At 47.9% G+C, this 24,309-nt stretch overlaps 1 long non-coding RNA gene across 4 annotated transcripts; it reads right to left on the bottom strand.

Annotated features, from left to right (window-relative positions):
* Positions 1 to 4,670: 4,670 nt before the first annotated feature.
* LOC143436772 (uncharacterized) lies at positions 4,671 to 23,779 on the bottom strand. 4 transcript variants are annotated; one of them, XR_013106569.1, is made up of 7 exons: positions 22,876 to 23,752; positions 20,460 to 20,619; positions 15,440 to 15,573; positions 14,352 to 14,445; positions 12,853 to 12,996; positions 9,006 to 9,497; positions 4,671 to 5,146 (listed from the first exon to the last, which is right to left on the bottom strand). It is a non-coding gene; the product is annotated as an uncharacterized LOC143436772 (long non-coding RNA). The 4 variants fall into 4 exon arrangements; XR_013106568.1 differs by lacking the exon at positions 4,671 to 5,146 and adding an exon at positions 15,954 to 16,158 and having other exon boundaries at positions 8,966 to 9,497; positions 22,876 to 23,779; XR_013106567.1 differs by lacking the exon at positions 4,671 to 5,146 and having other exon boundaries at positions 8,966 to 9,497; positions 22,876 to 23,766.
* Positions 23,780 to 24,309: the final 530 nt, after the last annotated feature.

Genomic DNA, 24,309 nt, shown 5'->3' with positions numbered 1-24,309 from the left:
CCCAGGGGACTCCACCACCATGACCTCATCCCCTCCCAAAGGCCCCCGCTTCCTAGTTATTTGCACCAGAGAGTTGGGGTTTCATTGTGAAAACCTGGGGGTGACTCATGCAGGCAGTGAGCGTTTGACCTTCCTGAGACTCAGGCGCAAGACAACCTCTCTGTTCTCCCTGGGCTCCAGCTTGCCCAGTGCATGAGTCAGCCATCACCTTGTACAAATGCATCATTTTACTCACGGTCCAGAGAACTGTGGCTGACACAGCCTCCCTGGTGGCGAGAGGACTCATAGGGAGCACCTAAAAGTCAACTCACTGGTTAAAATATTTAGACTAATTTAATATTTTTATCTGTTTCAGGTTAGTTCTGGCAACTTCTGTCAAGCATGGTTCTCTCTATGACAAACGTCCTTTATCAGCCCTGTATCTGTACTCAGCCCTGTATCTGTCTCAGCCTTCCTCAGCCTGGCCCCTCCACCTGCTGCATAGATGGCTCAGGCACCATCGTGTTCTGGAGTCTTTCCACCATCCCCCACCCCATCCACCACTTCCTATCTACACACACGGAACCCAGGCCTCTCCATGGGCCACATCTTTCACATCTAGGTCTGCATCCCCCAAGGCTTTGGGTGGCCCTAGTAGCATTTAGGGTGATCAGGTATGACAGAAGAAAGGAACATTCCTGGAGAGGGTCCATAAGCACCTGGAACAGGGCTTAAGGATGTGCACTTTAGCTTCTGCATCCAAAGGATGAGCCATTGGGATGATGGGTACCAAGTATCATTTCCAATTCTGTTGTATGTGAGGTTCTCCATACTCATAGCCAGAAAGTGGAAAAGGCCAAGAAAACCAAGAAGGCCCTGGGCACTGGGTCCTTAGCTTGTAAAGTCACCTCCTCACAGGACACCTAAGGACACCCACTCTCCTTGCTGGCCCCCCACCTCCGGGACATTTCCCGGACTCTGAAGGGAAGGCAACAGAGATGGGCTGGAGGGCATAGGAGGACACATTTCCACTGACCATCCGGCCTAGCAAAGCTAGAAGCTGTCAAAAAATAAAAATTCCATTTATAAACAAGATCAAATTATTTGATTGTGAAACCGGGGTCCGTGGAATTTGAAATAATTTAATATGAAACAATATCATTTGAAATGCTGACCAGCCAAAGACCTGGAGATAGGGAGGGAGCTAAATCATCCTGTGCCCAGACATGGAACCCAGCCTCAGGGAATATCAACAAACCTTTTTTTTTTTTTTTTTTTCAAGGAGCTAGGTTCAGAGTCTGCTATGTGGCTGGCCCAGGCCAGATTCTGCCAGCAAGCCTGTAGCTCACCATCTTCCTGGAGGGTATGGCCTAGAAAGTCAGCAAGACTGATACAGTCAAACAATGTCACCAGACAGCAAGGGAAGAATGAGGAGGTGACAAGTAAGGACAGGAAGGAGATAAGGACAGAACTAAGGGTTACAAGCTGTTAGTCTCGGGGACAGTTGGAGAGGCTACACAGACTACAGTGGAGTAATAAGCAAGAGTGCAGAGATCAAAGAGGTGTGTCCTCGGGGGAGGACATTCAGAGGATTCCTGCGCATGTGCAGCCCCAGGACTGTCCTATCTGCCATGATGATGAACAAGCAAGGTGCTACCAAGTCCTAGCTTCCTCCTCTGCAGAACAAAAAGAATCGCAGATCCCTCTCCCTGACTTTCAGGAGGCTCAGCTGTCATTCCCTTAACAGCCCAGAGCCCTGGTCCCAGGTAGGCAGAGCCCCATCCAGGGAGAGCATGGGATACAGAAAAATACCATCTACAGATCCCAGCAGCTAGAGGCAGCGAGACAAAGTCCTCCTAGCCTGGCTAGTGCCTTTGCAGTATGTGGGGTTGGGCTAGCTCAGGACCCTGTACATAGTCTAGCCTCCGTAATGGGAGTAGGCCTCTTGGGCCTCAGAGGACAGGAAGGTGCAGGTATATATAGCTCTTGTAACTGGTGAGTCTTGAAGGGACAGTGAAGGCAAGACCCAAAGTGTCTTGATGCCCCAGCCCTCTGCCTCCACAGAAACTCCACCAGGCTAGGAATCTTTCAGGACTATAATAGCAAGAAAAACAAATCCAAGGAATCCAGACAACACACATGCAGATGGAAACTTTCATGTCAGGTCCAGAAACTACTCATTCATTGAACCCCGTGTGGTCTTGTAATGCAGTGGGGGGAGATGCAGGCTCACTGTGTTTAGAAAACTCAAGCCGGCCTTGTCGCATGAGGGATGCACAGTCCATCACCCTGAACAGGACTCTGACAGAAGAACAGGCTGCCACTCCCAGCATTTCCTCTGACCTCTGTGGCCAAGACTTTCTGGTTAGTGAGTACAGACCTAAAAGCCCCATTCGAACGCTTGAATCACTAGTGTCTCTCTCCCTACCACCTTTGGCTGAGCTCAACCATCCTGCCTGGGGCACTACTTGAGCTGGCCCAAGATAAAAGAGAGAGCACAGGCTGGGTGCAGCTACCCATCCTGTGTACGTATGTGCTTCAACAGCCACCTGTGGGCTTGGGAAGGGTTCTGCTCTCCCCCACCCTCGGAGATGGCGACGCTACCGAGCCATGAGCGTTATTTTTACTTCTCCCTAAGCCTTGCCAGATTACATTGTCAAGGCCAGCACTTTGGAGATATTTCCTTGGTTTCGCAACTCACGCAGTGACTAACACATGTTACATTTTGAAAACTTCTCTGGGTAAAAATTTAAGCTGAATTGTAAATACATAAAAGTCTCAGTGTTAATGGGGCACATGAGTTCTCGGTGACTGTTTTGTAACCCAAGACCCTGAAAGGATGTGGAATTCTATAAAATCAGCAAGGAGGCGCCTGGGCTGGAGCTGCCCTTTGAAGCCATTCTATGGGCAGTGACCCCTACTTCTCCCTGACATTATGTAAATCACAACACCTCCACATACTCCCTGACCCCACTGGTGTCATGATACAATTCAAAGCGAGACTTTAGGACTCTGTAGCCATGATGGCGACTCTCTGGTCAAGTACATGCGTACTACCTCTGGGACACTACTGAATTTTACACCACGGGCGGCAAAGCTGAGGGACTTGCCAAAGACACACCCTTGTAAGGAACAGAGCAAGGCCCATCCCGGGCTTTCTACCTCTGCCTCAGAGGGTGCCTATGATCACAGGGTCCCTGGATCATCACACTGGCAGACTATGTGTCTGAGCTGCCCAGGACTACCCCCCAGTCCGGGTCACCCACCCTGCACTAGCTGAAAGCCCAGGCAGTGTCTAAGAACTGAAAAAGGGCAGACCACTGGTGGGGGAGGATCTAGTTGGTCTTTTACACACTAGGACTGCAAGGGCACTATGGGAGTCGGGGGAGGGGACAGATGAAAGACGGAAGACAAAAAGCAGAGGCAGTGGGAAAGGCTATAGAGTTTGGGGAGAAGCTAAAGAGAAAGGGAGTGAAGGAAGCAGCCCAAAGGTTCGGGAAGCAGAGGAGCCCTCTGCACCACTCCCCTGTTTATGGCTTTGGTGGATAACACTTATCAGTCTGCAGTCACTGGATTTTGTTTACCCACACAGCAGAGACACCACAATGCACTGGGTGCTTCCTGTGTACAGCAGTGAAGCCTGGGGTCCCCATCAAAGCTCCAGTGTCTCGGGATAGTGAACACTCGGCTGTTTGTTGCATCCAGTACCTCTAAAGTGAAGAGGGAGCTACCCATTGCTTGGGTCTTGGGGTTTTACCTCCTTCAGAAGCCCAACCAGACCCAGGTGACTCTTGCTTCTCCTCCTCCCCCAGCCATGTCTTCAAACCTGATGTTCAGGGAGAGTGGCCTGCCAGAGGTTCTGCAATCAGCAGGGCTCACCTTGAGCCACCTGGGAGCCAGGAAGTGGCTCTATATTAGAGACTTTATGAGACCATAAACACTTGGTGAATATTGATTTTTCTTTAAAGTTCAGGGACTATCTGTCTGGGTTCCTCTGCTCACCCCAGTTCACCCAGGGCCACCTGATAAGTTCGTTGCCTGGGCTACCGAGGACGCTCAGCACTCTTTGATGCTTCTGGGCCACCTGACCCTGGAGGAGAAAAAACAACTACTGTCGATGTTGAGGAAGAACTGCACCATTTCATCTCATGTCGGGGATGCTAACAGAGGTGTTGACCCAGTGACACCACTGTAAAACAGTGCTTGGAAAAGTGCTAGGCAGGAAGGGGTGCTTGCTGGTTTTGGAAAGTGGTGCGTATTGCATTGCGGGACTTCCTTCTGTGGGAGGACAGCAAGCAAGCTATCCTCAAAGTTCATAAGAGACTGCTGAGTGTTGGGGGAGGCAGTCAAACAAGGGACAGACCTTGAGACACCTCCATTGTACTAAGTCTACGAACATGAGCCTGGCCAGGGTGCCCTAAAGAAAAGACCAATTCCAGTGGAGGCCAGCAAAGGAGTCCCAAAGAAGGGACAATTTCACTCTAGCAGGGTTAATTCTATGTCATCCACAACATTGTTCCCTGAGCACCTGCTGGGAGCCTGGTGCCATTACTCAGCTTTGGGTCATAATGAGTTTGTCTAGGTCATATAGGGAAGTGTTCTAAAGTCATTCTTTTTTTATTATTATTATAACAATGACTCGTGATACTTTAAAAAAAGACATTTTCTTTAATTCAATTATTAAGTGAACTAAATGCATTTGCTGGAGATAATTTTTTAAAAATCTTTATAAATATAAAACAATTATTTCATCAAAATACAGTGCCGGAGGTTACTATTTGAGCTGCTGTTTCGCACAAAGCTCCCCTCCCTCACTTTCTCAAAGCAGTTCTTAAGCCTGCCACCCCTTTACTCTATGGAGCAGCACGCTCGGGATGCTAGCTATAAGCTCTGTCTACCCCTGTGTGACCAGAGCAGGTATCAAACCACTGAGTGACACAGATCAGAGGCTCCCGAGAAGACAGGACAACTGAATGCCATCAAGTTACCCGGCTTGAATCTTGAAGCAGAGGGGACATGAGTGGGACCCTGAGGTACCACTAAGCATCCGTGGCCCAGTGTCAATTTCTTACACTAGATGAAGCGCCACCGTGGTAGTGGGATGGTTAGCCCAGGGGAAGCGGAGTGAGCAACATAGGGGAACGTTCTTTCAAGTTTTTCTACAAACCTAAACAAACAAACAAAAAAAAACATATACTTTAATGAGCCAGGAGGGCAGAATCTGCCCATTCTCCACATCCAGTGTCAGGTGGGTCTCCATCCCTGCAATTACCCCTTCTGTGTCCATTATCCCCAGTCCCTATTTCCCCCAGCCTCAGGATATGGACCAAGTGCCTACTGGCCCCTCTGTGATGCTCTTCCTTCTCTAAGACCCTGCTAGGTAAAAAGAATTGCCCTGTGCTGCAAGAATGGAGTCAGGCTGAGTTACCATCCTCTGCTGACAGCATATGGCCCTGGGATCGGACCCGGGTTTCCTCAGCTGCTGAGAGCTTCACACTTTGCCAGTTTGTCACACTCCCATTTATGTCATGCTCTCTCCCTGCCCCATGGGACAAGCCACATAGGGTCCCATGATCCTTCAGAGCCGAACAGACTTTCAAGGGTTCCTTTCACCCTACTGTTATCTGTATTAAAATCACTTTTAACAAACCAGCAAATGCTTTCACATTTTTTTCTGCTTTAGGCGAGGTTGGATAGATTTGGAGGAGAGGGGCGTATCTAAAAGCATTCTGTTGAGACAGACATTCTCGCAGTGGACTGGCAAGACCACCAAGGTGAGCAGGGTCCCTGGGTCACACTTCTGTGCCTAAGTGACCTGAGGCACATTACTTAACATCTTCAATTCCATATGAAAAAAAAAAAAACCCACCAGGGCTAATGAAACCTGCTTCGCCTGTTTTTTACGGCATTGCTCAAGTTAAAGTGTGTCAAGACCTTCATTCCAGTCCTGCACACACACCCCCACCCCTGGAGGGGATCAATAAATACCTCCTCTTTAGCAACCTCCAAAGCATCAGGCAGCCAACAGGGTTTCCTCTGTCTGCAAACACTCCGGGGAGACCCTTGGCTTCTTTCTGTAAATAAGCCTTCTTGATTTTATCTTGTGAGCTTAACTCTGCTGAACTCCCTAGTGACCTTGAGTTCCGGGAGCACTGCACAGGATCCCTGCCTCTGCACTTTGTCCTCCAGGCTCTCTGGACCCTTCTCTCAGTGCTCACAGCCTGCATGTGCCTCAGTGGACCTTTCTGGAATGTCTGGAGCATGCTGCAGGCCCCTGGCTCAAGTTCCCTTGTTGGAAAAAGCACGGGACAGGGGTGTTTATAACGGAATGGGGATTTGACTGAAGTCCAGCCTCTACTTGGAGTTCCCTCTGACCGCTCTCTTTTCCTCCCGGAGTGCACTAGTGGACAAGACCCCAGGGAGCCAGCTCAACAGACCTTTAACTGCCAGGAACTCTCTGTGGGAGCTGGAGAAGGGACAAAGTCTCCCACAGTTCCTTGTCAGGACTATGCTTCCACCTTGGGTCCTCGATGAGTCTTATTTTGCTAATGAGATCAGACAAGCTTGAAATTTTAGGTAACTGCATTTGCTGCTAAGGCTGAAAGAGAGACTCGTTCCCTGGCGTTTCCACAAATTCCTCCCAGTTTGTTTGGTTTGAAGAATTAGACAAGAGCAGGTAGGAAGACTGTGGGTCAGGCACAAGCCATTGCAAGAGGCTGACTCACGGTTACCCACAGCGATGTTCAGCCCCTCATTCCTTCCCTTGGCTATTTGTTTATTCAGCAAATATTTATTGAGCAGCTAACATATGTCTCTGCCTCTTCACACCCCCAAGGCCTCTGCACAAGCTGGGCCCTCCACCACGCCCACCCATTAGCCAGCCTGCAGTTCCTGAGGCTGGGTCAAAGTTTACCTCCTCTGGGAGGCCTATCTTACTGTGGCTTGTCATACAGGATCCCCCCCTCCCCCTTAAAAACTAGGATTGTCCCCAAACCGAGGTTCCAGGATATCCCCAGGGCAAGGCTTGAGCAAGCTTTAGAAGTCTCCCTTTCTGGGAAGTGGATGATGGCTGTAATTCTTTTTTCTAAAGCCTAACCGTAGGACCTGCCTGCCTAAAACATAAGAAGCATCATTTTCCAGTGTGTAAGAAACCAAGGCGCTGCCTACCAGGGGCTGTGAGTGAGGAGGGCTGAAAGGGAGAGGTGAGATGATCCCAGTGTACAGCAGCATCAGGCTCCAAGTGGTCCTCTGGATCTCAAGAGTCATCCAGGAGCAGAGAGATAACATGTGCACATGCGAGTTGAAATGTGGGACCCCGCATTCGCATCCAGAGCTAGATCTCAGAGATTCCAGAGAAGGGACTAAGAGCAAACCCACCTGCTGGTGCAAGTGTCAAAGAGTATCTGAAACCTACCTATTTGTCACTCCTCTTCTCCAGCCTCTGTACATTAGAGTAAGCATGGGTTTGGGGCACGATCTAGTCAAAGGGCAGGGCTAAGGGGCTGTGAATCACCACAGACCAAAACTATTACTGCCAGAGCCAGACACCTCTTCTGGGGTCCCAGTGGAGGCAGAGACATGTGGGGACTAGAGCAGCCCAGTTCATACTCCCTGGGACTCGGGTGCCTGGAGGGGCTCTCGGAGGGTGACATTCAGGAGCCAGTTCTCTCCCTAACATGGATTCAGAGACCAAACTCGGGTCCCCATGTTTGTATGACAAATGCTTCTACCCACTGAGCCATCTCGCAGGCCCTAAATAAATGCTTTCAGTATGTAAAGAAATGAAACTGAGAGCCAAAACTATGGGCATTTAGCAAAGAACTCTCCAGAAAAGACTAAATTTGAAAAAGAACCAAGCACAGCAGATTATGGGAATCTTACTGGGTACAAAAACCTCGCTATTGAGAGACACCACAGATCCAACCCTAACTGAAACCAGGAGCAGGAAGAAGAAAAGGCAGGAGGGGTGCCCAGTGACATCCAAAGAAAGGCTCCACAGGCAGAGGGGGTGTGTCTAGCTTCCTGTCAACCAGACACAACAGTGTCATTCGGGAAGAGGGAACTGTCAGGTTCGAACAGCTGACTGTGGTGCATGTGAGGCGCTCTCAGTATAACCACTACCTGTGGCTCTTCTCAACTCGTGCCCGCCCTCCCCTAAACGTCTCCAGCTCAGAGGCTTCCCTCCCCCAGCTTCTCCTTCCTGTGTAACCGTGTTGTTCTGGCTGTTCTCTCCCTCAAATCTACAATAAAAGCCTTCCCCTCAACCATACCTTGGAATGGTCCTGTCCTCATGTATTAATAGCTTAGAAGGTTAGATATCTGCCCAGCTCAAGTGCTTTAAAGGTTTATCATAAATATAAAGGTTTTGCGACTTTTGACTGGGAACTAAATCATCAAGGCAGGGTAGAAACCCCCAATTAATGTTACAATTAACCACAACACTTCATTTAGAAGATACTTTAACCAGACAGGCCTGCAGGTAAGTTTGAGGGGTGCCTTTTCTTGAATAATCATTGAGGTGGAGGGCCCAGCCTACTGTGGGTGGTGCCATCCCTGGGCAGGTAGTCCTGACTAAAAGAAGCTGAGCAAGCCATGGGGGGCAAGCCAGGATGGTTTCTTCTTCAGCTCCTGCCTCCAGGTTCCTGCTCTGACTTCCTTTCATGATGGACTGTTTTACTACGAGAAACTGAAATTAGCCCTTTCCTCCCATGTTGCTTTTGGTCATGGTGTGTATCACAGCAGTAACAGTCAAGAACGGAGAATCTGACGTGCATTTAACTGATGTTCTAGGAAACAACAGAAGTAACAGGGTTAGCGGTGGATGTCTGAAACTGTGATGGCTGGAAAGTCTTCCAAACTCAAGAGCAAGTTTGAATCCTTAGCTTCAGAGGGTGTGTAGTGCAGGCAAGCCACTTCTGTGTTCTGTCATATAGTACAGGATGCCAAAGGCAAAGGGGACAAGTACAGCCTACTGTGCATTTATAAATTAAACTCAATCAGAGAAGAAACATTTATCAAATACCTACTAGGTGCTTCTGGATACGTCAATCAAAAGATGGGCTTGTTATGCCTCAGATTCCCCCGAGGCCAAGAGGCTGCAGCTTTACACAGAACGAATGGGTAAAGCTTGCAGGGCATGAGAACGGAGTTGAACACTGTGGAGACAAGGATGACAGGGACCATGGGCACCTGGGGCATGAGTGCAGCTGGGAGAGGTTGACACAGTAGGCAGTATTCACCCAAAGTCAGGAGAGGCCTCCCTGTGCAGGAGATCAGAGGACAGGGAGGAGCTGGCTTGGCAGTGGTGAGAAAATCCACTTCTGGCAGAGAACAGGGCATTACTTCCACCCGTCTTCATCAGCAAAGTGTCCTCCTGGTTGTCCATCCACCTGCTAAACGACCATGCATCGTGTTGCTTTGGAGTTGTGAGAGTCTTCGATATATTCTGGGTGTAAGTCTGTATCAACTGTGTGAAGGGTGAGTTGTTTCCCTCTGCCTGTAATTAATCTTGTTGGTCTCTAAAAGAAGACAGAGAGATAGTTTGAAGGACAAGAGTTGCAGAGGCACAAGTGTTATGACCCAAGTTCAGTTCTCCAAACCCACAGGAACTGGATGCAGTGCTCACATCTGTAATCAAAAGACTCCTACAGTGAGGTGGGAGGCAGAGACAGAACAGTCTCCCAGAAGTTCCTAAGCCAGAGGTCGGCAAGCCTAGAGTGCACAGTGTGGAGGGGAGAGTCCTCCTCAGACACGATGCAAAGAGAGAATGAGCTGCCCCCCGCCCCCCCGGAAAGCTGTCCTCTGACTTTCGTGAGCATGTGCAGGCACAAGCATACTGCACACATAAATAAATTAACTAATTTGTAAGACAACTTTAGAAGAGGCAGGTACTTTTTCCAGGCTAGTTTTTAATCAGCTTGCATTATTATTTGGTGGTGTTTTGAATTCTACCCTAAGGTTAAAAGGTTATTCTCTGAAGGGTCTATAGCCCAGACTTTCATGTTTAGGTCTGTGATCCATTACAGTTTTTCTGTATTGTGAATGAGAGAGATGAAGGTTTTTCATTTTCATATAAATTTTAATACAAATGTTGTAGTTCATGTTTATTTATAATATATATGCTGATTGAATATGCGAGTATGCATATACATATATAAATACTGTATTTATAGATGTTTTATATTTTAAAGTAGATCTCAATCTCACATATTTATATAATAAACATAATGTAAGTGCAATTCATATAATGTGGGCAGCAATATTCTACAAAGTTTATATGAATTCATTTATGTGCTTCTTATATTCTCATGTGTGAATCCCCAGTGATTCCAGCACTGTCTTAAAGATAGCCATTTAGCTTGGTTTCTTTTTCAAAAGTCAGTAGATTATGGCTTCAGAGACAGGTATGTTTCTGCTCATTTTTAATAATCACTGCACAATCTAGCACATGTTCCCTCAGTCCACATTCCCTTCAGGGGATGACGTAAGAATCTTGCACTGAAATGCCTTCCCCACCCCCGACATTGACACTAGACACTGTGTGGTGGGACCCTTTTTCAGCATGGAACAAACTGCAAAGAGAATTCTTACTGCTTTTTTTTTTTTTTTTTCATTTACCTTTTAAGGAGATCAAACGATGAGAAAAGTTTTAAAATAAGTGTTCTTAAATCACGGAGCACAACGCCGTGAAATATTTCCTGTAAACACCAATTTGTATTCCACATATGTTTGTGTCTTTTTATACTTATAATAAATATAAAATAAAACATGTGGAGGGCTGTTCATCAGAAAATGTGTAATTCAGGGGCTTGTTGTATCAGTTTATAACTGATGGCGTGAGCTTGTTTGTGTTCTGTATCACAGCCATAATTTGAGCCTACCTAATCATGTTTTTCCTGTCCAGTAACATTCACGAGCGATGAATTCCACCAACATATTACAAAATAACCATTCTTATTGTGGATATTTATTTGCTTTTTAGAAATGGGCTTTCGAATTTAGGGTTTCCTTTCTTTTTTTTTACATTTATTTACGTACTTTATATTTTACTCTATTTTCTTTCTAGGTTCATCTTCTTTCTGCTTATTCACCTTCTCTTGGCATCCTTTGTAGTGTGACCTAATGGTCTCTTAAAAACTTTTTGCCTCCGTTTTTAGATGTTATTTGTTATTCACGGCGGTCCTCACTTCTGTCAATGCCTCTCCCTTTAGGAACAGCATTGCTGACATCTTCACATTGTCCCTGTGTGCAGAACGTGTCTCTTTCTTTCTGTGGCTGGTTTTAGGGTTTTTCTCTCTAATTGGAGTTTCAGTTGATTCTGGAGTGGTGGCGGTGTGATTCTAGTGTGATGGAGGTGTGATTACATTCAGTCCCGGTGTGAATCTCTCCTGATTGGCTCCATGACGTCTAGACAGAGAGGTAGTGTTTGCATCACCTCTGGGAATATTTCAGTCAGCCGTTATTTCTGAAAACACTCTTTGACACACCAAGCCCGGGATTTTCCATCCCACACACATATGTGACCCTCTGTGGTCGTAAGGAACCTGCGTGGCATTTCTAGCTGTTTTGTTCTGTCTTCAGGTTCCTTCTTTTGGTCAGCTGTCAACCGTCTTCAGGGAAACTTCCATCTCAGATGTAGCTCGGCTGTTTGGGTCATCTACATTTTCTCCTAAATGCTAGGATGTTGTTAGAACAGCCAGTCATTTTCTGCTTTCTGCCACTTCTCTGTCCCTGCCAACTGTGGCTCATGTTCTCCAGACCGGTACTTCTCGGGTTAAGACTCTCTTTATCTGGCTTCCTGGTGTGTCCTGTGGTCAGGTGCTGAGCACAGTGAATTTCCCTGGCTGAGTATCTATCTGGCTCTTGCTGCATTGTTTGATGAACATTGGACCAGTAAGTTAGCCAGGCCTCGTACACTGCAACCATCTTAGTTAGGGCACATCTGGAGTAGTCACTCCCTTGTATCAAAGACCTACTACCAGAGTAACTCTTCTAGTGCTTGCCTAGTGCTCACTCCTACTGTCTCTGTCTCTGTCTCTGTCTCTCCCCCCCCCCCGACAGTTCATGTCACCTGTCACCTCCAATAGCAAGAGAATTTAATCTCCATACTAAAAGTCTTCTAGAGGCAGCAAGTAAGTCTCCTGAGCTACTTACATTTCAAATGCAGTATTTGATAGGGCAGACTGGACATTCTGTTGTACAGCCCCTCCCATTTTATAACCCTGAGCCTGGGCATCCCAGCACCTTCGAGAGACCTTAGTGCTCTGCCTAGCTCCCTGCCTCCCCTCCCCAAGCAGCCTGGAAATAAGCTCCACACAGAAAACAGTGCAGCTTCAAGCCAGGCTCAGTTCCTTCCTCCGGGGTCAGTGCTTGCTGGCATTAGTCTCTGATTGGCAGGTTTGAGGAGGGTGACAGTCTGAGGTCAACCCCATGCAGTGGTCTGAGCAGGAAGGTAACAGCCATGGCTTCAGCAGGGAGAACAGACAGTGAACACTCAGAGCCAGGAAAAAGGAGGCCTGAGGCAGGGGAGTGCTGAGGTCCAGGAAGACGCTACACTGATCAGTTTCAGGTGAATGGTCAGCCAGGCCTCTGCACGGTGGGGTTTACATACATCCATTTGATCCACTAAGCACTGAAAATACTTGAGACGTGCTAAATGCAGATTTTCACCTTTGTCATATTCTTTGACACAAAACATTCATAGCACATTTACATGTACTGTGAAATGATTCCTAGAAGCCTAGAAATGATTTGAAATGTGCAAGGGTTGGGCACAGGTGACATCATATCCTGTGCTGTTTGCATAAGGAGCCTGGACACCAAAAGGCATCCTGGAACTATCTGGTCCCCCACAGTAAAGAGGGACAACCTTACCTCAAATGCAGTGCTTGATGGGGCTCTTGGCAGACTGGACATCAGGAAGAAACTCATGACACGAGGTTTGATGGCTCAGCAGCTCTGGAGACCTACTCGCCACCCCCAGAGATGGGGCAATCTGAGGAACAATCTGAGGGAAACCTGAATGCACATATGAGTTTAAGGTCTGCACAGTGCCTACGTGAGAATGTCAGGCAGGAACTCAGTCAACAAGTCCTGAGTTCCTGGAGAGGCAGGTTGTCAATTTGGGGACAAAAGGAGATAGAAAAGGAAGTCATAAAGCCTGTGGAGACAAGGGCATTGAGGAGTGGAAGAAAGAGGGAGGTCTGAGGAATTCCAGGAATGTCAGAGAATGCCACTATGTGCCCAAGCCACAGGAGAAGACTCTATGTTGCATATGTGGTGGGGCAGCAGCACAGGAGAAAATGACACCAGAAACATCAGAAGCCTGAGCTACATCAAAGTCATCTGAAGAAGCAAAAAGAGGTGGAAAGAGAACAGGAGTAAAGCAGTAGTCAGCACTGAGAGCAGCTGCACCCTGCAAAGGGGAGCAGAGATGGGGCTGGTAACCAGAGAGAGTGGGCAGGCAGGTGGATAGGGCATCCTGCATGTTTCTGGACTGACAGTGTGTCCCCACGGCCTTTCCCTTGACCTGGCTTCACCAGAAGATGTGACAGAGGCTCAGCATACAGGACACCCTCAGCTTGGGACTCTCGGGACCTGGCTCCTAACATCCCAGCTTTTGACTGCTCGGGAGAGATCAGTCTAGCACTAGAAGTTTAGATAGACCTGTGAGTATCATAGCAACGGAGTCCCCCACCAACTCGCTTCTGGGTGAACCTTCATCATGGTCTGTCAGAGTGAATCCTGTGGGTGAGAGCCTAGATGCTTCAGGACCAGAAAAAAAAGAGGAAGGTTCTACCCAAGATCACCCCACAGTCTCAGGTGATACACCTCCAGTAATTGGTCACGTGCAGTACAGATGCGGAGACCACACCTCAACTCAAAACACCTCCTGAGGTCACATCCCCTCCCAGCCTCCACAGGAGAGTTGACCTTCTAGCTTGGGCTGGAGCTCTGAGGGGAGCGAAGGTGGGGGAAGTTAAAGGGCCAAGAGCTCTAAGTAAAGAGGATCTGAAATACAGCTGGGAGTTTATGAGCCAATACACTGCTCCTCCAAGCTGTTACTGCCTCCCTGCCTTCACCTGAGCATCCTGACAAAGCAATGTAGCCACATGAGAGCACCCATTGCTGGGTGTCTAGGGAAAGACCAGGGCCCACAGTCTGCCCAAGTTAGTGGAATTCTAGGTCTTCCAGATGAAGGTGGTTATGCCGATCCTGTCCCTTTCCAGGGGAAAAAAAAAGGCCATTGTAAATACAGCCTGCTCCAGAGGTGACCCTATAATGACACTTATTGGAAGGAGATGCTCTCCAGCCCTGAGCACCTTACACATGCATCCCGCCATGCTCTCCCCAGGACCAGAAGCTTTGCCTACATGGAAGAGCCCAGCTGGTGTTCCTAGGGTCCAGCGCCGTGTGCTTCCTCAGCAGCCTCCACAGGCATCCCTGGCAGCTACCACATGCCCTTTCCTGCATAGGAAACAGTGTGGTGTTACAGCTGGGCTGCGGAAAGAACTCTGCTGTCTTTGGAGCAAGGGCCAGCTGGTGCATTATTCATGGCTTCAGACCACACCTCTTAACATGCTGCCCAGGAGCCAAGCAGCCTGGTCCCATGGGGCTGGTTAAAGCACCGTGTTAATAGCCCTGGCATGTGGGCTGGGTTCCTGCAACTCTGTGAGGGTCTCTGGGCTCCTAGGGGACCAGAGAAATGCCTCCACCTCCTTCAGGCACAAGAAAGTAAATAATCTTGAGGGAAGGTTCCCCCCAGCAGCTCCACTGCCATAGATGAAGTGGGTGTGGCAGGGCCCCCCTGGCCATGGCTACATCACCTTGTTACTGGTCCCCACTCCCATTGGAATCTGGGGCTGCTTAGCCCACCTCCACAGTATGTGTTGTTGGTGCTTGGAATCCCTGCACTGTCCAGCATGCTTGCCCTCTGTGACACATTGACAACTGCTCCTTTGACCCCACCTACCCACCCAGATGTTGGTGCCCTCGTAGAGCTGACCCTTGTGCTTCCCATAAGAACCCCCTGAGCAAAGGTCCCAGGCTAGCACAGGGCATATCTCCACCCCAGAGGCAGCCCCAGTCCCTCCCCCACGTCTTACTCCATGCTCCTCCCACTCCTCCCTTCTGAGATTTTTCCAAGCAGAAACAGGGCTAGAACTGGGAAGAGGTGAAAGAAAGGTATTTGTCTCATTGAAGCAAAATAAAGGAACTCAGCAATAAGGCTAAGTCCCATCCTACTAGGCTACTTACTTATTCTTTGACAATTCATACATTTATACAATGTATCTCCTTCCTACTTCCCTCAGACACCCCCTCCCAGCATCATGTCCTCTTTTGTTTTGTCGTTTTGTTTTGTTTGTAACCCACTAAGTCCAACCAGTGATGACTGCTGGAGTGTTGACCAATCTTTTTGGCTTGCTTTTGTAAAGGTCTGGTGCAGGTAACCATGAGTTACCTGCTGCAGTGAGTTTATGCATCCAACAGCCATGGCATGTCCAGAAGACGGAATTTCACAGCACAGAAGATGGAGGGCCACATCTTCCAGCTCTTATGTTCCTTCTACAGCCTCATCCACGCTGTCCTCCAAACCTTGGGGAAACGGCTTGATACAGCTGTCCATGTTTAAGACTGAGCACTCAACATTATTTTTCAATACTTGGACCAGTTGTAAGTCTCTGCATTGAGTGTTGCCCACTGCAGAGAGAACCTACCAAGGTGGAGGGCATCACTAACCTGTGTCTATAAACATAAGTATTTAGAAGGCAGTTTGACAATATGTCCACCTAGCCAAATGGCAGTAGTAGATTCTCCTTAGGACTTATTTCTGAGCCATGGGCTTTTGACCAAGTTTGCAGTATACATACCAGAATACAGATTCCCTCTTGTGGAATGGGTCTCAAATCCAACCAGAAAACAATCAGTTATTTCCAAAACAGTCATACCATTGTTAACCTTGTGGCACCCCTTACCTGGCAGGTCATTATGGCAGTGTTCGAGGTTCACTGCTAAGTACGACTATTGACGGATTTTCTTGCCCAGCACCCTGCACACAACCTTCCAGCACTACAAAAGTTAGTCCCAGGGAAGAAATGGCCAGCTGAGTTCCAGCTTGACCTTTGTGTTCAATAACTCCAGCAGCTCATGTCTTCAGCAATGGAGTCTCATTGCTTTGTTCTGGAAGAAAACCCCAAGAGCCATGGCAGTGGTCTGTGAAGTCTGTGTAGTGTGTGTAGTCTGTGTAGTGTGTGCAGTCTGTATAGAGTGTAGTGTGTCTAGTGTGTCTAGTGTGTTATCTGTGTAGTCAGTGTAGTGTGTGTAGTCTGTGTTGTCTGTGTTGTCTGTGTTGTTGTTCAAGGGTCCCCCTATCCAAAATACCTCATTGGAGCAGTATCTCATGCCTAGCACTGATATTTTGGTTAAATAACTTGTGTCTTCTGGAGAAAACATTGTCTACCCATTCAGGGTACCTGCATTCAAATTCCTTTCCTTTTTAAATCCTATTTTGTACCAGCTGACAACGTAGTGGGTTTCTGTAAGGCTCCATATATCCTTAGTTCTGGTTAGCACTCTGCCAGCCTCTCCTCTCCCACCTCCGCGTCTGCTTTCACAGGTAAGCCTTCTACCACCATAACTCCCCTGACCCTATTTCCTGTCACATGTGCAGCACTAGCCTTCACCTCTTACCACACCCCCTTCTCCCCACCCATGAGCCCTCTTCTCCAAATTAAATGCACTAATCTAACAATCCAATGCGGAGTCTAATGTGGTTCTCAACTGTGGGTTAAAAAACCCTTTGGGGGCCATAAATCAGGTATCTTGCATATCAGATATTTGCAATACAATTCATAAAAGTAGAAAAAATACAGTTATGAAATAGCAGCAAAAACAATTTTATAACTGGGGAGTCACCACAATATGAGGAACTGTACAGAGTTAGGAAGCTTGAAACCACTGATGTAGTGTAATATTGTTTAAATCCTGGGCTGGGCATAAAGTCTATCCGGAGAGCATTTGCTTTGCACAAGTGTAGCCCCATATTTGACCCCAGCGAAAATGCTACAACAGGATTGTGCATTTACCTAAACTCTCCATAATGCACCTCTTGCTCAGATCAAAGGCTTAGGTAAGAAACTGTACACTCGGGCAGTTCATGCAGGCAGTTGCAGCAAAGGTTTCTCTGAAGGGGCACAGGAAAGGATGGAAGGGCACAGAGGAGAACGAGTAGGATCTACAGGAACTCTTGACAGGGCTGCGGAGAAGAGGAAGGATATAGGGGGGTCTATGGAAAACCTTGGAACTGTTTTCTCTTCTCCATTTTACTATGAACCTAAAATTGCCAGAAAATTTAAATTGGAAAAAAAATGTACTTGTTCTCAGCAATACTCGACCCGAGCAACCCAACACAGAGGATGTAACAACATTTCTCTAAGAAGTTACACACATGATGGATTTCCTATCACTAGCTAGCCCTCAGGTAACAGGAATCAAAGCCATGGCAGGATGCCACCTCACCCCCTACCCACCACTGAGGACTGAGACCATTAAATCCTCAGAGAAAGCAAGGGTTCTGGGGATGTGGGAAAGTCCACCCTCAGGGGTACACTTGAGTATCCCTGCTGGGATGTGAATGATACAGCCTTTGTGGAAACCAGTTAGTGGCTCTCAAAAAGATTACTAGTCAGTGACTGTGATATTCAGCAATTCTACTTCCTTGTGTATAGCCCAAAAACTTAAAACTTGGGGTTAGGGTTGTAGCTCAGTTATTAAAGTGCTTCCTTGGCATGTGCAAATCTCCACCACCATAAACTGGACTTGGGACATACTTAGGAAGTCGATGGTGGAGGGTCAAGTGCTCAAGGGAATCCTCAGCTGTGTCATGAGTTCAAGTCTAGCCTGGGATATGATAACTACCCTTGGTTATGAACTTGACTACATCTGAAATTAACTAACCCCTCCCCCTCCAAAAAAAAATGGAAGGCGCACCTCTGAGGGACTTCTGTTTAGTTTGAAGTAGAAAGATTTACTTTTAACTGCATCTTTGAAGACCCACCTTTAACCCAGATCTTGCGTTGGGGAGGCAAACCTTTAATCCATATCTTTAATCCTCCTCTAGCCTGGTCATCCCTTCTACTGGAAGCCTATCAAAGGCCATGGAGAAAAGATGCTTTTGCTCTTTGCTAATTCACTTCCTCACTGGCATTAGAGCCTACTTCTTCTGGATTCCACACATACTGAAGACCAGCGGAGGCATCCAGCCACGTGGACTGAGCAGCAACTACTGGGTTCTTGGACTTTCCATTCATAGATGGATGTTGTCGGATTAGTTTGACCGCAGCCTGCAAGTCACTCTAATAAATCACATGTGTGATTATGAGAGAGAGAGAGAGAGAGAGAGAGAGAGAGAGAGAGAGAAGGGAGGAAGGGAGGCAGAGAGAGACAGACAGAGGGGGAAGGAAGGAAGGCAGAGAGAAACAGAGAAAGAAAGAGAGAGAGAGACAGAGAGAGACAGAGAGAGACAAAGAGAGACAGAGAGAGAGAGGGAGATTCATTCTATAAATTCTGTTACTCTAGTGAACCGTAATACATGGGTTAAGTGAGAATCTGTCTTAAGAACAAAAAACTCATCATTGAAATCAAGGATCCAAACAAATCTTGGTATATCTATGTCCCTGGTGCTGTTATTAAAAAATGGAACTAGCTCAATGTCTGTTAGTTGTCAGTTGATCATCAGATGTGACCACACACATTCTTCAGTTACAAATGAGAGGCGAACCCTGTCACAGCCTCGGCGCCTGTGGGAGAATCTCCGAGAGTCAATGTTGAGGATATCAGCTAGACACAAGGGGAAACCACGGTTTGATGTACTGCAAGTTGTCAGTTCTTGACAGAGAAAGAGCAGAGGTGACCATAGGTTGGGAAAAGGGGGAGGGGAAATAGTTGAATAGGTACAATGTGGAATGATGGTGGCAGTTGTGATTTTCTGTGACTATTCTTAGTGTACACCTAAAACAAATGACAAACATGGAAAGTCTATGCTGCGTATGGGTTACTGCACAATTCAATACAGAAGCTACACAGATAATTTACCATAAAAAACCGAAGCCAATGAGTACTTTCACCAAAGGTGAAGACAGTTCTGGGCCAGGCCATATACCTGAGCATACATACGCTAAGTAGAGAGGGCAGACACCCTGGCAGGGAGGCAGGCAAGCATAGAAACAGCTTAGCAACATGGGACTACACTTGGCTTCAGCTATGTATCCTAGGAGCCCACCTCCGGAGAGTTGAACTCACACACCACTTCAAACAATGGAATGAGTTTCCCTTCCCATAGCAATCCCTTGTCGGCTCCTCTTTCCTGATCAGTTTCCATTCAGACATATCCTGAAACCCACCTGGGAATGAGAGACAGAGAGCCACACCAGTCTGAACCAGTTTTGGGTGCATGCGCAATGAGGCAAACGATGTCCTCGGAGTGAACTTTGAGGGGAAATCCCTACTTGATATTGTATGCAGAACTGGGCATGCACATGACTGAAATCAGATGCATCGTGGGACGTATCAAAAACTCACATAACCCAAGCTTGTCAATCAAGACAAAGCCATCCTTATCATGCCCCCTAATAACCAGCTCCTCCTTATCCCTGACCCCATAAGAGGAAACCCCAAACAGTGACCTTGAATACTCTAGAGCTCAAGGAACCTGCTGCTCGCTTGAGCTCTGAGACTGCTTTGTTTCTGAGCAAGTCCCCAGCACTGTGCATTCTGTGCCTGCATCTTTAATTCTCCAAATAAGACACCAAGAACCCAGAAACGCCCAGCCTAGGATGTCTGCAACAGCGACAGGATAACAGTGAGCTCTCCCACTCTGAAAGGGGTCTTGGCGTGGACAAATGAAGAGGTACAGAAAACAGGGTGCAGGTGGCTAGGGACTAAGGAAAGGCATAATGGCTCCCACTTTATAAAGATGGAAAGAATGGTGGAGCTGGGTGGCAGTTGTAGACACGTAACAAACACCACGTACTCAGTGTCGCTGATGGGCTGTGGAACTCAGCGTGAAATGCTGGCATCATGAGTTAAGATCTTACGTTCCACCCCCAGCCCTGAAAACAGAAGGTTGCACTGGCAACTTTTACCTTACTTAGATTTTTTTTCCCAATTTTTTTTAAGGGAGAAAAAAAAAAGCAAACCACCACCAACAGTAAAACATCTCCAGCCTTCAGCCCAGAGCTCTCCAAGGCAATCTGGCACAGGAGTGGGCAGCAGGGACCTTCCTGTCACCTTTGCCTTCAGAGCTCCCTGGAGCAAAGTCTCTCTGTACCTGGCATTGCTTCATCTGGCCAGGGGCCAGTATTCGTAAAACGACAAAAATAAATATTTTCCACCTGGACTTGGGTACCAGACTACAGACAGAAAGCACTCCGTTTGGGTTTTTAGAGTAAGTGTCTTGTTTTGAGCCTCACATGCTGTCTAACCTCTGTATTGTTGACTCTTCTTAGCTCCAAAATGTCCTGCAGGTCTGCTCCTTGGTTCTTCCTTGAGGCACACGGACCAGCCACAGCGCCTTGCACATGGCCTCCCGGACTGCTGGGATGAAGGTTCCTTGTGTACTAGTGCAACAGTCTCGTGAGGTGGCTACAGGATAAACAGGGTTGCGCTACACACTGCATGCTCCCAGAGACGGTCCCAGTGTCTACTCCATAGTCACATGGCTAGCCAAACCTTCCCCTTTGTACTCTGGCTCATCCTCCGTCCCTCCACCCATTGAAGATATCATGATGCATCTTGAAGGTAGCATCAGGTCCCCTGAAGCCATGAAATTGACATATACAAATAGGAGGCGTGGAACCCCAGCCAGATCAAGCAGGGGCTTCCTGCTCCAGATAGGTGTTCACAGCAGGTTCAGAAACCCCTGAACTCTCTGATCAATCAGAGATTGATCAGCCTAGGACAATCAGTAGAGCATCGTCACCAGTGCACAGTCCCACACTGGGGCTTTATCATGACATCATCCTTTCTAAGATCTCCACTGCTCAGTCCCATATGCAGCAGGGGTCTGTGAAAGGACCCAGCCTTTTCCCAGATCATGCTAGTCAGCCCCAGTGGAAGCACTCTGTGGTGACCACCCTCGGCTGTGACCAGACAGTTTCTGTCTTCTCACACAAAAAGTATCTTTTGCTTCTCTCTTTTGACACTGACTATCTAGCCTAAGGCAGGAACCAATTAAACTAATTAATCCCCAGGCACTTGGCTCAGGATGGAGAAACTAGGCCCTCACACTTTGAATAACTCCAGAGGAAATACTTTGATTCAAGAAGAATCTGGGACCTTTTATATGGCTCTAATTTCCAAGCACAGCCAGGACCCAGAGACCCCGATGTCCCCAGTGTCTCTTCTCCAGGCCTCTCTGGAGAGTCTCCCTGTTGGCTGACCCCAAGACCACATTCAGAGGTATCAGGGACATCAGCTCCTCCTGCCTCTTGCATCCTTCCCTAGGATACAAACCAGGCAGCTGCCCCTAGGGGAGCCTCTTGGCACATCCATGAAGGGTTTGAGCTGTTTTATAAGGAAGATGGTGACCTTCTGATTTGGAGAGGCTTAAATACTTCTAGATTCAAGAGTACAATTTATTGAAAATGAAGTTCAAAGTCTCAGAAGCCCTGTTCTTAAGACACCTTATCTTTAGTGACTAGGTCCCTCCTTGTCTCTCCTTGCTTGTCTCTCCTTGTCTCCCCTTGTCTCTCCTTGTCTCTCCTTGTCTCTCCTTGTCTCTCCTTTGCTCTCCTTAGCTGATGCAGGAGAAGTGGCTGTCCACCCTGTTTGCTCAGATATCATTCTGGCAAGAGTCAGTGTTTTATTCTTTTCATGCAGGACCTGAAACTCCGGGGCACTTGGATGCTCCTCTCTGTCTCCTCAGAGGATGGAGGTCCTCTTGCCAAGAGCCTTTGCCACCTTCCTTCCTGGGTTCCTAGCCCCACCCTCCTAATCCTGATAGCAAGCGTTTGGGGACAGAAGCCCCGAACCTGCCTCTGTTACTCTCACACACGTCTTTTTATTGTGCCACTTGGATGAGCCATGTTTTCAAATTCCCAGCAACTATTTCCAAAACAAGTTTTCAAAGCCACTTGCACTTTTGACCTAATAGAAACTAGAGAACACCAGACAAGGATTCCCCATGTGTCTGTAAGACCCGCTGTGTGTGTGTGTGTGTGTGTGTGTGTGTGTGTGTGTGTGTTTGTTTGTTTGTTTCAATAAAGTTGTGCCCTCTTGTCTTTAGTTTCTTCCTTTCTGCTTGAAGCTCTGGAGACCGACACCCATCTCTGCTTGCATTCACCGTGCTATGCTCTCTGACATGCTCTGGTTCCAGGAAGATTCGAGGCAGTGTACAACCTCAAACACTTGACATCTGTGAGGCCAGATATTCCCATTGCCTTGAGACACCCATCATTTCCTGGCCTAGAGGCAGTCTATGGGCCTCATACACTGCTCTTCCATCAGACTTTACTTAGAAGCTCTCAGGGGTTCCTTTGCCCTTCCAAATTGGACGCAGACCCTCAACTGGAGGTCAGAGCCCCAACACAACTCAACTTTATCAGTCAGTCTCAGCAGGCAAACCCTCTCTTCACTCTGGTCTAAGAAGTCCTTGTTACCCAGCAAGGCATCCATATTGCTTGCAGGATCTACCTCATGAGTTTCCTTCCTGTCAACCATGAGATCCTTGCACCACGCCATCTGCCTGCTGTTTCTGCAGCCTCCTCCGTAGAGCCTTGTGGGCTTCCTGGCCTGTATGATCTCGCTGTTCCAAAGGTTGGCATTTCCCATCTCCTTGCCCTTGTGGTAACACTGAACCCATCAGACAATCTGGATTCCCTCTCCTCAGCTTTGACGTACCTTTGAAATCCCTCCTGGGCTTTATCCAGTCAAACAGTACACAGGTGCTTGGTTTGCTCCAGTTCGGGCCATCCATTCACTTCCACTGTCCCCACTGACTCCTGAAGTAGGCAAAAGAATCCTGAGGCTCCCACAGTAGGGAGTGTTAGAGCCGCCTGCACAAGACGTGAAGATGAAGGATAGATCCCGGCGAGACTCCTGTGGGCCCCGATCTATGCTCACGCACCCGCCGCCTGGTTCACCTCCAGCCACCACTGACAGTGGCCAACCTGGGCTTCAAGGCAATTGATTACAAAGGTACAAACCAGGGTTGGCAGCTCATCCCTGGTTCTGGAGTGGCAATGACTACCACAGAACAAAGTCCTCTCTGCTCTCCATGGACCTAGCTCTTTCCCACAAAGACGCCTGAGCCAAAAGCTCTGGCAAAGGAGTACACAGACCTGAGCTCAGCCAAGAGGCCTTGAGTCAAAGCCAGCCACTGAGTGTCAATACGGCAGTACACACTTTAGAGTACACACATGCACAAGCGTAATCACACACACATTCCTATACATGTGCAATACACACACACAATCGTGCACACAGGCACTCCAGTGGGCAGACTTTGCAGATTAGAAGCAGACTAACATCTACACATTCCAGGCCTTGGTCTAAAAGATGGGACAGGATTGCATCTTTCATGTCCTCCTTTCTGATTGGTTCTTGCCAATCAGATTGCCAGAATGCAGATGGATAGGAGGAACACCCCCTCCCCCACCTCCCATCTCAGATCATGAGCTCAAAGCTTCTTGTTGAGGACAACAGAGAAACAGGCCAGCTATGAAGCCGTACTGCTAACCTGTGCTGGTTAGTCCTTTGTTGGTTTGGCATAAGCTAATGTAAGCTGGAAAGAGGGACCCTCCAACCGAGAAAGGGCCTCCATCAGACTTGCGATAGGCGAGTCTGTTATTTAATGGTTGATGTGGGAAGACACACCTGGGGCATATAAGAATGCAAGCTGAACAAGCCATAGCAAGCATGCCAGTCAGCAGCATCCCACTAAGACTCTGCTTCAGTCCCTGCCTCCAGGTTCCTGCTTCTGGTCCTGCCCTGATTCCTTTCATGATGAACTGGAAGCTGGGAGCTGAAGTAAACCCCTTTCCTCCCCAAGCTGCTTTTAGTCAGTATTTTATCCCAGTCTTGGAAAGCAAGCTAAGATAATCCCCTTGAGCCACCTGTGTTTGGAACATGCCTGGAAAAAGATGTGCACTCCTGCCCTGCTCCAGCCACTGCTGGGGGTTGGGGAGCAGCTTTGTTCTAGATGCCAAGCCCCTACCCCTCAACCTCCATGGCCTATGTCATCATTCAGGAGCCCGGGAACACAGGGAGAGGAAAAGCTATTGGTCCACAGTACACAATGGATTTTTTTATCAATCCATCTCTGCAGGTTTAGAA

The sequence above is a fragment of the Arvicanthis niloticus genome, chromosome 23 (assembly GCF_011762505.2).
Source record: "Arvicanthis niloticus isolate mArvNil1 chromosome 23, mArvNil1.pat.X, whole genome shotgun sequence".
Classification (NCBI taxonomy): Eukaryota; Metazoa; Chordata; class Mammalia; order Rodentia; family Muridae; genus Arvicanthis; species Arvicanthis niloticus.
This window is presented reverse-complemented; position numbering and strand designations above follow the sequence as displayed.